At 44.1% G+C, this 13,818-nt stretch overlaps 1 long non-coding RNA gene across 1 annotated transcript; it reads right to left on the bottom strand.

Moving 5' to 3' along the window:
• Positions 1 to 8,131, bottom strand: LOC309341990. The gene is made up of 2 exons (XR_014156639.1): positions 7,674 to 8,131; positions 1 to 2,200 (listed from the first exon to the last, which is right to left on the bottom strand). It is a non-coding gene; the product is annotated as an uncharacterized lncRNA (long non-coding RNA).
• Between the last annotated feature and the right edge of the window lie 5,687 nt (positions 8,132 to 13,818).

Here is a 13,818-nt window from a genome sequence, read left to right on the forward strand (position 1 = left end):
TTTTCACAGGTGATGTGAAGGATGCTTCCTCTCCCTCTGAGAGAGTTAAACTTACATTACTGCACCACCCATTCTTGTAACATGGGAAACATGCTGGTTTCTTAAAAAACTAAAACAACAGTTCCTGGAAATGTGGCTATTGACTAGTGGGTCTCAGATGTATGGCTGCTGCATGTTTTCTCCTCTTTTCCACCCACCCTAATAATGAGTAAAACAAAACATGGCATGGTAGGTCTTTGCAAATAAGAGTTTCCCCCTCCTTGCATGCAACAACTCCTGAGGTTGGGTAGGGGCATGTTGCAGGAGACTGGGAAGGTGGCATGTGGCAGTGCCACTCTTCATATACTTGATTCTGAACAATCTGGTTTTCCCTACTCCTGTGTACAGGTACCAGACTTAGCAACGTACATTCTTGATCTCAAGTTGCTATAAGAAAATGTGGCATCTAATATCTCCTGGGTGTTTGGAAATAACAAACTTGGTATTTTCTAAAAGGCTCCCCAACATTAACTTACTGTGGGTTTAGCTTTAAGAATTCAGAGCAGCCCTGGATCAGTTGCTGTTTCTGACACCAGTCAAACTCATGGAGCAGTTTAGGGAATAAAAAGTGGGTTGAAGGGGGAATAAACCTTTACCAGCACTAGGTATGTATGTATGTATGTATGTATGTACAGAAAACTGAGGGTGTTGGTAGCAGAGGGGCTGGGGATCACAGCTGGAGATGGAGGGGAAATGGAATGGAGTATCCTGAAAATGGACATGGCTCCTTGCCTGAAACCCTGAAGGAAAGCACTCCACAAGCCAATGTCACGGGTCCCACATGTAATTGTTTAATTTTTATAAAGTGCATTCCTGGCCCAAGTCATTAATGAATGACATGCTATTATAAAACAGCTGGTATTGATCCTTAGTGCAGAGAATGAAAGGCAAAACAACAAATCTGGGCCCATAATTATTGGAGTGCTGTGAAAATAACCACTGAGGGGGCAAATTAATTTGTAAATTTAGTGTAACTCATCTATATATCTGGCAGTACCCAGGAAAAAAAGTAGCATGTCTTTTGCCCAAGTGGGACTTTAGAGTACTGTAGGTGTGCCACCTGGTGGATATTGTGCGGCTTAATGTTTTTTCTGCCATAGTGTGCTTCTGTGTATCTTTGCATCTTGAAATACCAGAGAATCTTTGCCCAAAACTGTAACACTGAATTCCTTGCTGGTTGAGCAAATCAGTCTCTGGCTGAGGAAGTTCACCTATCCCTGAGAAGAAACCAACTAGGTAAAGACCAACAACATTCCCTCTTCTTTTCCTGGTCCCTCTTCTTTTCCTTTCCTTTCCTTTCCTATTCTTGTTCATGTTCCAAAAAACACACTGCATTTGTGTCTCACATGGTGCAAAACGACTCAAGTTGCTGTGCAACCCAGCAATCTCATAATGACCATTGGCTGAATAAGCAATTAATTTTAAATCCATGTGAGCCAAGGCGGGGCAAGTTTGTGTTTTCATGTTATCTCCACTAGATGGCACTGGCCCCCTGTTAACTTGCTCCTGTGGATGAGAGAAGAAACAACTTCATAGGAAGACAAGAGAGCTCAGCTGAGGAACGAACTACATTTGCAAATGTGAAAAGGAAGCCAGTCGCCTTTCAGCCCAGTCCTATGTGGGAAAAGCCTTTTAATTCCAGCTATGTTTGCAAGGTGAAACCAGGCTTGTTTTACTCAATTCATGGACAGAAGGAGGGGAGGGCAAGTGCAACGAAGAAACAAACACACACACTAAAAGATTACCCACCCCAGGGCTTTCCCAAGACATTTTGCTGCATAAGGTGGAATAACAAATCGTGCCCCACTCCTCACCATGGCTAGTGCCCAAGGTGGGTCAACTTATTCGGAACCTGAGGAAGAAAACACCCTAAGTTCCTCTTCCCGCCCTGTCAGTGGTTGTTGTTGGCATCCATCTGTCTCGAGAGATAATGGAGGTGGGGGTGAAGTCAAACCACTGCGTCACCAAAGTGACCTCCTTGGGGCACAAGCCTGGGCAGTGTGTATAGAGGTCCTGGGCTGCCCAGATGACAAGATGTGGTCCAAAGGAAAAACGAGCAATATGTTAGGCACCAGCTTGGCTGCAGGAATTGCCGGAAGGAGGCGTACAAGGCACCATCCAGCAGTCTTATTCCTTAGCTTTTTCTTCTCCCAAAGATATCCTGCAAGGCAGCGGAGGTTTAAGATTAGAGTTTTCCTTCTCTTAGATGGGCTACCTTCCCAAGTGGATGAGCCACATCTGCCCCTCACTTCCCTCTAAACCACTTGCAGAAACCACCTTCTTCCCTGTTGAAATCAATGGACTCAACTTACTTAACATTGATTGTAATAGGTCTATGCTGAATATGCCTTAGTTGGATATCTCTCCCCCCCCCGCCATGGCCAAGAATAGAAGATTACTGAGCAATTTTGAAAGAGAAGATAAAAAATATATAAAAATAAAAATTAGGAGAAAGCTGCATGGTATTTTAGGATTTGGACTATGCTCCAAATGCCAGTCCAGTATAAGTGAACAAGAACTCTGCCAATGCTGTAGCCAATACAGGTGGCACACGGACTCATGCTACCCATCTAGGACTCCCTGAGGAAGCAACTATAGAGGAGGAAGCAGAACTGTCAAGTTGTCCTTGAATGTCATCTTGATGTCAATTCTGAATGAGCAGTCTACTCCTCTTTCCCTGATGTATGTATGTCTAGATTAGCAAAACATTGCAGTAAATGCAATTTAGGGCTTTGTTAGTTTTTAAACAAGCTACATCCTCTGTCTCATAGGCCCGAGGCAGGTTGCCATTTCAGATGCTGTGTCAGAAGCCTTTCTTTGGTTGCAGCTGCTAAAAGTTAGGGAAAGGGGAAGAATAGGATCCAGGGGCTCAACTGCTGCTGCCCTTGCTGTTGCCTTCTGCTCAGCATGGAGGAGGTCAGCAGTTACTCTGAACCCAAGTCAAATTGGGAGTGAATTTACCTATATGGAGTTAGAGTTCTCACAAATTGAGAATACACCCATCTCACAACTCGAGTTACATGACCCCTACGGCATGCTCCAAGCCCTGCATGGGTCCACTCAAGCCACAGTCTCAACATACACATCTTGCTTTGTGACACTTGGGTCTCTCCCTTGCCAATCTATTTCAACTATCTTTTCCCTGGCTGTAACAATACAACAATAATCAATAACCAACAATTTGCTGCCCTTTCATGACACCCAGAATTGACCGCCTGAGGCAGCTGTCTATTAGCAGGGCCAGCGTCCTGTCCTGGAAGCTAAAGGGGGTTGGATTACAAAGTATTAAACAGAGATTAAGTACATCACATACTTTTTGGTCCTTGTATCAAACTGCTGTCACTGAAAATTGGAGATGTGTTTTTTTCTGTAGACTCTAAAGCACAGCTGTAGTTGTATGCTGACAATCTGATGGACCCTGGACTCTCTTTCCCCCCTGTTACTGAAACAGGCTATGCACCATCACTTGCCAGTCAAACCATTTTGTGCCATACAGAAACACAACATTCATCCAGCCTCTCCTTTAGCACTCATAGTGTTTCTAAGTGTATGGGGGGAAAGTAACATTTTAGTATGCACTCTGTGTGCTGTTACAGTGTGCAGATCCAAAAACTACAGAAACAAATTACAAGCAGCCAAAATATGATAAACCGTTTCAGCTTTCCTTCATTTTGGTGAAGTCCAGCTTTACTGGATCTGTTGTTAGGGAGAGATAACTCTATCAACACATGTTTTCTGCTGATGCCTAAATTTATTTATTTATTAGACTATTTATATTCCATCTTCCTGATACAATGCTTCATGCGACTCACATTTTAAAACAAGAATAATTAAAAAACAAACCAATTCAAAGTAAAAGAGAGTGAGAACTACACACACACACACACACACACACACACACACACACACACATATATAATCTCTTTAACTGAGGGGTGTGGGGAACTTCTGGGTCCTGGGCCCAGTTAGATCTGTCATGGATCTCAATTTGGCTATGAGGCTATTCCCATTCCCAAACCATGACTGCCTGCCCCACACCTGATGTCATATATAATATCAGAGATAGGACAGGTAGAAATGTGGCTGTCAAGGAAACATCAAGAGCTTTCAAGTGCTCCTGATTGCTCCTTAGCAAAGGAGGATTGCTGTTGGCACCAATCAATTGATTGGAAGCGACAACAAGCTTGCAGTGACTGACAGCACTATGCAGTTTTCCCATCAGGACCTTCATGGCACACAGAATCCCACTGGGCTGCCTGTAAGCGACAAACAGGTGATGTGCAAAGGCTGACCAGACTGACTGACTCACATTGACACTGGCAGTGGGACAGCATCCTCCACGTCAGCTGAAGGCAGCAAGGCACACACAGCTCTGTCTACTCCCAGCCCATCAACATTTGTCGCAGGAGGCAACTGCCTCACTCTGCCTAAAAGCAGGGCTGGTCCCGATTGGAGAGCTGAGCAACTGAAGTCAGTGACAATAGTGTTGTCCAATGGTTTCCCTGCTATGGTGGAGCAGCTTGCAAATGTCGCTGTTCTTTCTACACTTAAGGCTCAATCCAGCACTCTTGTAGTTGTTGGCATGACAAGGGTAGGGTCATGTGAAACTTTCTGCCAAGCAGGATGCAGGGTTTAATTTGCCATCTTTAATAAGTAAGAGCAGGAAATGAGAAAGGAGAGGTTAACCATAAAAAGGAGTCTCGGTGGACAGTTCTTAGCTTCACGAAGCATCAGTGTTGCTTTGAGGAGGCCAACATACTGTTCCATTTATTCACCTTTCCCTTGGCAGAGCACAGCCCTGGAATATATGAGAAAGCTACAGTCTTAGGCCCAAATCCTTCTATTCCTACCACATCTGCTGATGCTAAGAGGGAAGACAGATGTAGCATGTAGGGAGGGGGGCAACCTGGAAGCACACCCACTGTGTTCAGTCGATGGATGCCTATCACTCTGAAGGGCCAAGCTAAAAAATGAATCAACCTATCAATCAACAATTTCCTAGAAGTTTGCAAGAGATGTCAGCTATGCATCATGCTAATTAACAAAATCCTTTAATCCTGTAATGCCACCCAAAACCTCTCCTCATTTTTTATAATGATGATGATGCAATGAAGAACTGGGAAAATGCATTAATGGTTATGTGACATTAAAGAGAAGAACAAAGGTATACAACCTGCATGAGGTGAGGTGGGTGGGAAGATTGATGGCTGTCCCAGCATCCGATTCACTGGAATGTCTGTCTGAAGTTGCAGTTGTAAGGCTGGGCTGCAATTATTGCCAAAGAGTGGGCTGTAAGCTCCTTTCCCCCTTCCTTTACAGCTATTTTCGCTCTCATTTGGATTATTACCAAAAATCTCAGGAATATCTCTCTTTCTGTTCAGCAGATCCCAACATGGACCGTTGCCTGATTAAGATCCACCTAATTTTACACACGGTCAGTGATCTGGAATTCCCCCTGGGAATCGAATGACTTTTTCATCAAGAGCAGGATACAGTAATTTTGGAGGCCCAAATAATTATAGGAGGTTTTTGAGGAGATAATTAGGAGCAGAAAGGTTTGGGTGGGTGTTTCTTTTCTTTTCTTTTTGTTCCTGTGTCTTTGGAAAAATCCACTTCTCCTTCAGCACATCACATGTTTGTTACACAGAAACATCCATAACAATTCTGGGATGGCCAACGAAGCATTGCACTTTCCTGGTGTTTCTCCATACATATATTAATAACTGTGATGATAGGCAAATGCCACAAAGCGTAGATAGAATTGCACTAAAAACTGCCTGTCCTTCTCATCAGGGATCTGAGTTTTCGGAATTCCCTCTTCTACTCCAAGAATCTTGGTGGAAGAGTGGTAGAGTACACACTTTGCATGCAAAAGCTCCCAGGTCCAGTCTCTCCAGGCTGGGCTGGGAGAGAGACTTGCCTGGAACTCCTGCAGTCAGTGCTGGCAATACTGAGCTAGACAGAGCAATTATTTCCCTTGGTGTAAGGCAGTTCCTGTGTTCTATTTCTACACAGGGTGCCTGCAGACTTTCAGTATTTTGCAGAAGGGATTGAAGCACATACAAGAGCTTCAAGTCTGCACAATTAAAATGGATAAAATGCCCTGTTGCCCTAGTGCAACAAATCCACTTTACACACACACACACAGGAGTTTTTGCAGTTTGGCACGTGGTGGTGAAACACACTGGAAAGTTTAGAATGAACCAATGAATAATAGAAAGATGTAAATGCCCTGCAAGTAATTCTGGATGAATGCTCGTTGTTCATACAACTTCTCAAATAAACCAAAACAAATGCTCAATAAGGGCTGGACATAGTCTAACCACCACACAAGCTTTGTGCTAACAAATCAGGATGAATGCAGAATAAACAGGCCATCCAGGGGACCCCCCAGCCATACCAAACTTGGTTGGAGCGAAACTTGTGTATACAACTATCCGTGAAAGAATCACAACCATTGTATGACAATTGCTTTTGTGGCTAACTTGAAACCAGTTTGCCTGCTTGTAGTCATCTAACAGGATGTTTAGATAACAAATACTATGGCACACAGATCGACACCAGTAATTTTGAAAAAGTTGGTTAACATCCTCTGACACGTTGGAGTATAACAGTGAGAATTAAGGAACTTAAAACTATTATCAAAGGAAGTTTTTAAAACATTGCCTGCACCACTAAATTCCACAAAGTCCTTTTAAAGACTATTTTGTTTTTATCTGACATCCTGTTTTTTAAATCTCTTTACGCTTTTATATTGTTTTGTGTGTTTATTGTAAATTTCTTATTTTTAGTGTTCTTAGCTGCTCCAAGAGGTGTTGCTTTTTAGCAGAAAATCAGCTTAAGCACACAATCCTATACATGTTAACTCAGAAGTCCCACTGTGTTCAATGGAGCTTGCTCCCAGGGTTGCAGCCTAAACTGTGTAAGCAAAAGCGAATTTTGTGCTCTTTTTTTTTTTTTTTCACTGCCTGAATCATAGAGGAGACTCTATGGAAGGGACATTCCTTGATTGCCTTTCTGCTTTTCCTAAATGATGCTCTGGCTTCTTGGTCTAAGGTGACCCAATGGGAACCTTCTTGAAATTTGAGTGCATTTTCTCTCTCTCTGTCTCTCTCTCCCTCCCTCCTGCTAGTTAGTTTCATTCCCCTGCGATGGCTTGATGAGAACCAGACTCAGAGTTAAGGTTCACATATTCTCAACAGGGTTAACTGGGTTAATTTTTGCTTCCTGTGTGATGGCCGTGTAGAGCGAGTGCCACAGTGGAATCTTTGCCTCTTCTGCGACAGGGTTCATGGATATTAGGAATTCCCCATCCCACAGAATTGACCTGCTATATGACTGTGGTGACTCTTCCCACATCTGTGTTGTCTCAACTCCCTTGAGCACCAGTCAACTGTGAAACAAACTGTAAGTCCAGGAATTAGGAAGTGCATAGTGCTTTTATCATGGAAGATGTGCAACCAGAACTCATGAGACAAACTTGAAAAGTACATACTGCATCTCCTTGAAATCAGTGGTAAAGCTTCCATTAATATTAGCAGGTCTAGATCACTCTATAAATCCAGGAATTATAGTGATTTGGAGGTTGAGCTAGATAAATCTTTGTTTGTCTTAATAGCACTGTTGTATCTTACCATGGCTGGGCATCCTGGCTAATATAGCTGTTCCTGTAACAGCACTGGATCAAGTAGTATAATGAGAACTATTGATGGTGGGACCTTGTGATTGATCTTATACACTGTAATCCAGCACAGCAGTTTATGGGATTGGACTGTTATCAATTCCTTGCTTTATGTCCAATAAAAACCACTGCAGCACCGGATCATTGTAAGAAATTCAGACTTCACTCTGAGCTGGAAGTTAAAGAGGAAAAGTAAGTAAAGTTCCATTGTGCAGGGGGAATAATTAAAAGTCAACAGCATTGCTTCTGAAAAATAATGTAGTTTTTAGGCACTATTCAGATTTAATCCTCCTAAGTGCTATTCATAATGCAGGTTAGAGCTTTTCCTTTCTTTTGTAATCCAAATTAAAATCCGTTTTTTAACTACGACCCTCTCGATATTGAAATGGCACAATTTCCTATATTTATTTATGGCCGGCTGCAAAATGATTTGCAGAGCAACTTGGGACTCCATCACTGCTGCTACTGGTTTTGTAAATGATGTCACTTTTCAGCAAGAAGACCACAGACAGCAGGAGGCTAAGAAACAAATTACGTTTCCCAGGACCTTTGCAAATGAGACGGATCCCTGGGATGATAAAGGAAATTTCGTCCTGCAATTCATCAAGATGAGATGAATTTTCATGGGGAATGGGAAAATTCGTTTTCCACTGCCTATAGCCTCAGATCTTTCCCAGGGAAGTTCCCTGCCCCTTCTAGACTGAAGGGTGCCTATTGAAGCTGATCTGGAGGTGTTGATATAACACTGACTGCTCGATAGTTTGAACCTCTAGTTAAAGCGGAGAGTCAGGGAAAGTGTTTGTGTAAGGGGAACTTATTAGACCATGTTGCTCTGCAAAAATATGCCCATATGTTCTTTTGCAGTTTCCTGGCTCTCGGTTCTCTCTCCTCTCTGCCACGGAGGTGTAAATTGTTTCCATGAGGCCTAGAACCAGGGCAGGAACCCTGTCAGTTCCTGTCACAAAATGGAGCATTCTCACTGACAACTGCTTGGTTGTCCCAATACAGTGCTGCCATGGCAACAGCGAACTTTACCTCAACCTCTTCATCGCACCCCTGCTTCTTTCTGAGAGACTGAGACAAGGGTTAGCAAAGAGCCTGAGGGAGACAGGGATACAATTTCATTTAATATCTGTATGCCGCTTTCGCAACAACAACACTGAGCTCAAAGCAGATGCAGATATATACAAAGTACAAAGTATTTCTGTTGCTCCAGCAATTCAAGATGAAACACAGACCCCAACTCATGCTTCTGGTCGGACTTACTCATTTCACAAGACTGGCCCTGACACACACTGAGCTGATGTGCCTTAATCACTTTTATATAGATGGCACTGGGCTGTTGCCATAGCAACTGGCTTGGCTGACCTTGCACCTGTCGGCTTACCTAACACATGGGGTGATTTGGGCTCATGAAGGAAATTAACCCCCTCCTCCATGTCCAGTTCCTCCAAAACAAGTGACAGAGCAAAGAGAGGTGTGGATAAACCTGTAGTCTCTGTGTGGGGTTGTGGGCAGAACAGTCCGTCAGTCTGGAAATGGCATAACAGATGAGGGTGCTGGAAGAGGTAAAGGTGTGCAGCCTTTGATCTACATTTCTATTTTTTCAAGGCTGATCCAGTTTTGGTTGAAACTTTGTCATTGTCCGGATTGTCCCTAGCAGTTATTTACACTGGACAATCAGCTGTGGGAAGCATTTAAAGTGAATGCAGTGTCTGCTCACGCTGCATGCCACAGCAACCTCAGTGAGCTTGTTAAGTATCTTTCACATTCCTTTTCTCCATTTTGTGCCTCAGGGAAGGAGTTGGAGCAACCTCCCATCTGCCCTCCTAGACACTAGCTTGCTCTTGCCCATAAATTAAATGATAAAGATTTAAAGAGTAAAATGGGAAAGCAAACATTCAAGTGGAGCTTATGTATGTACCTGGGAATCGGGCCATCTCTCCACTCAGATGCTCTTTCCAGCTTGGTCTGAAGCCACGTGGGAGGAAGAACTCATCTGCAGAGGACATAGAAAGTCACACCACGTGCCTGGAGAGCTATGCAGGCCCGGCTCTACCATTAGGCAGCATGGGGTGGCCACCTCAGGCTGCTAATTTTGGATGTCCCCCCAAAATGGCAAGTTATTACTTTATCACTTGCTTTTCCTGTATTTTTACTTCCACGGAGAGGGTGTTTGTGGGATTTTTCTGTCTCTAGTGCCAAAATAACTTGACTAGCCTTAGGTACAATGCACCCACTCTTGGGGTTGGTGGGGACGGGGGTGACATTTGCTGTTTGGACTCAGACAGCAAGTATTTGTGTTTATTATTTGCATTTATGTCCTGCCCTTCCCCACAGGGGCCCAGGGTGGGTCATGAAAGTATAACAATTAAAACAGGTACAGTTACAAACCATAAAAGAAAAACCACAAGAACAAACCATATTGGAATACAGTGGTACCTCAGGTTACAAACACCTCAGGTTACAAACACTTCAGGTTACAGACTCTGCTTACCCGGAAGTAGTACCTCAGGTTAAGAACTTTACCTCAGGCTGAGAACAGAAATCACACACTGGTGGTACGGTGGCAGCGGGAGGCCCCATTAGCTAAAGTGGTACCTCAGGTTAAGAATGGTTTCAGGTTAAGAACGGACCTCCGGAATGAATTAAGTTCGTAACCAGAGGTACCACTGTAATAATTCAGGAGCACAAAACAGCCGTGCAAGGAGGAGGCAAGAGATACACTCTACAAAAAGTCTGACCAAAGCATTTAGGCTTATCATATTTGGGCAGGCCTGCTATTATTATGAGTATTTTTGTTTTCTTGTGACCTTGCTCCAAAAAGCTCAGAGCAGCATTTTTTTAAAAAAAGCTTCACAACAACAGCCCTGTGAGGTAACTTCATCCATTTGTGGTAGTTGCCCAAGGCCAAAAGGGTTTTGGCAGCTACAGAAAAAAATATCTTGGGACTCATCTGACCAGTGAAATAGATATTTAAAGAGGTTGTCCTTATAGTCGTTTACTTTATTAACTGTAGACAACACACTCCACCATCGCTGCTTCCGTCAGAACCCCAAACGCTTCCACCTGGAACAATTTGGACAGGCCCTATATAATGAGGGAGCAGAAAGTCTTGTAAAGAGACTGACAAACTGACGTGTTGGCAGGCGTATGCTCTGCGTCTGAGTGGTCTCTTCAAGGTTGGATGAGACATCTAAGGAGGCCTCTCCCACGCTGAAATTTCTACTCTATGCCCATCTGGACATTTCCCCTCAAATAAGTCTCAGGTGGCTGCAAACATGCCTGTTTAATCTTGCAAGAGGATGCTAAGCTTTTATTATCACATTTAATGTTGGAACACGGCTCTTTTCCATATGGAAATAAATTGGAAAATAAATTCAAATGGATCCCCTGTATTTCAATCATTCCTCCTAATTGCTCCAAGCCTCCTCTCTCCTTTTTCCCCTTCATTTTTTTTTTCATCCTGCCGGATTGTTTTCTAAATGATGAAAGGCATTTTAATTTTAAAGAGAAAGCAGGCCCTGAAAATCAAAGCCCCTGCTTAAGATTTCTCAGAATTACTGCAACTGGGGCTAATAAAGCCAAGGTTATGAAGTGACACAGAGCCTGGAACAGTCAGGCTCGTTCCATAATACACGGCTCAACAAAAATCTATTCATACTAGGTGAAGGGGTGGGGAGGTTATGTAGAAAAACGGAGCAATTTTCCCAAAGTTTGGTTGTATGGCAGAGTGCTTACAAATATCTGTTTAATGCACTATTCTCCCACTCCAAAAGAAATTGGCAAATGTTCCTATACAAAATGTTCATTATATAAGATGCGGTCCATACAGTCAGTTACTTGAATAGACCCTGGAGCAAAGTAGCCTCAGGTGCCTTCTGCCTAGGATACTTTTGATTTAGCAAGCTCAGTTTCAGAATGCTTTGTTTCATGCTTCCTGTCTCCCCAGAGTTTGGACTTGATATCCCGTCTTCCACCCCACTAAAGGAGCCTCAAAGCGGCTAACAATCTCCTTTACCTCCTCCCCCCCCCAACAACAAATACTCTGTGAGGTGAGTGAGACTGAGAGACTTCAGAGAAGTGTGACTAGCCCAAGGTCACCCAGCAGCTGCATGTGGAGGAGCAGGGAAGCGAACCCAGTTCACCAGATTACAAGTCCACCGCTCTTAAGCACTACACCATGCTGGCTCTTGAGTGGTAGGAAGCTCCAGAGCTGGGTTGTTACAGGTCATGGCCGGTCCTGCCGCCTTTCAATTTTTTTTGTTTCATTCATCTTTTGCTGAGAAACAACACCAGCCAAGAACAGCATTCAGTGAGAACATGTTCACAAGCTATGACTTTCCTTATGAGGTCCCCCAAATTTGTGGGACTTCAGGCACACCTGGACCTTTTTTTCAACATTTGGATGTCACGTACATTGTCCCAGGGCCAAACTAGATTGAATGGTGAAGATCTGTAATGAAATTATGGAAGTCACAGGTGGGGATTCTCGACTGGAGCTGCAGCCCTGAGGGATGGAATAGTGAAATATTGTGGACATGGCAAACGGCAACTTTAGGGAGTCATATAAGCTAAACAGCATGTGGGGGGGGGGGAGAGGATGAACTCTCCCTCCTCTAGCACTGTTGTCCCAATCCACACCCCCTCCCTAGTGGCATAGTGGTAAATTCTGCAATGCAAGTAGTCTCACTGACAACTTCCCACAGTCACACCCCTTCTAAGACTATGAAAAAAAAAGAACTTTTGACCAATGCAGATATTATGGCCTCTATACCAAGCCAGCATTTCTCTGTCTCTTGCATGCCCCCCATTTGCTAAGCATGCAGCCTGACAAAGAGCTCTGCTGGATTCATAATGAAATGATGTTGGGTTTTTGGTTTTTTTTCCAAAATAAAAAAGTGACAATGTAGCCTTCAGCTCTGCATGCAAATTCAACCTACCTCTTCATCTGCTTAGCTTATTTGGTGGGCTTCTCTCTGAGAAAAGCTTATATATTTGGCAGGCAGAGGACTGTCAAATAGCAGGCTCAGGTGATGACATCATTGTCCCTGCTGTGAAATAAGTGCTGGCACACTGCCCCTTCCCTTCCCTGTCACACTGTATTGCTGCCTCTCCTTCCCATAGCTCCTATTTGCCAGAACAGAAAGAGACAAATCGGGCCCTCCCTTGAAGAGGGCATGTATTGCGCTGAGACCTGGAAACCGACACCCTGTGTTGTGGGGGGTATGATTGGTCAGCCACAACACCTGATTGGTAGGTCCCTCGTAACTGGGTGCAATCTGGCCAATGGGACGCAGTCCAAACTGCTTAAGGGACCTATTTATGCCCATGCACGTGACCCAGAGCTTCCTCTTTTGGTGCGTGCATTCAGAACACCCGCCCACCTCTCCCTACTTTTAGGGCTTTGTGCTTGACCTTGCTATGCCTTCGTGTGTCGTCTGTCATTGGGACAAGGGCACGGCAGGATTTTCCCCCACTTGGCTGACTGGCTGTTGCCATTTGGGTTTTGCCTGCTGCGTAGCAAATCGTCACAACTTGTAAGGTTGCGGATAGGCTCTGGTTCAGGTGATAGGGATGGGAGAACGCTCTCACCATCCCTATGTGAAGGGTATTCCATTAAAGGAACCCAGGGACTCAATGGTTTGGTCAACCCCTGAGAAGGGGTTCTGCCCGTGCCTGAGTCCAGAGGGACATTTGGGTGGCGAACATAGCCTGTTCCCGGCTTTCCACTTATCCAGGTGTTTACCCTTGGCTGACCTATGCTGGAACCCTGGGTTAGCGCTACATGCATGGCAGGGAGCTAGTCGAATCAGAGCCTATGCAACCACTCACTTTCTGTAATCAATAAAGTTGTGGCCTAAATTCTGCCAAAAACCAAAAACAAAATTTGAATCAAGTGTGAATTTATTTAGGGGGGAGGTTTCTGGGTCTGAACATGCAAGAGATCCCATTGTTGGCCCTCAGTCAAAATTAGCCCTCAGCAATCCTTCTAGTCAACAGTCCTGTGCAGTTGGCCTGTGTTCTTGTCATCCTTATATTGCAGATGGTCAGTTGAGATTGTGAGACTAGTGGCCTGCCTAAAGCCACAATGAACT

Source organism: Podarcis erhardii (genome assembly GCF_964252035.2).
Source record: "Podarcis erhardii genome assembly, chromosome: 5".
Classification (NCBI taxonomy): Eukaryota; Metazoa; Chordata; class Lepidosauria; order Squamata; family Lacertidae; genus Podarcis; species Podarcis erhardii.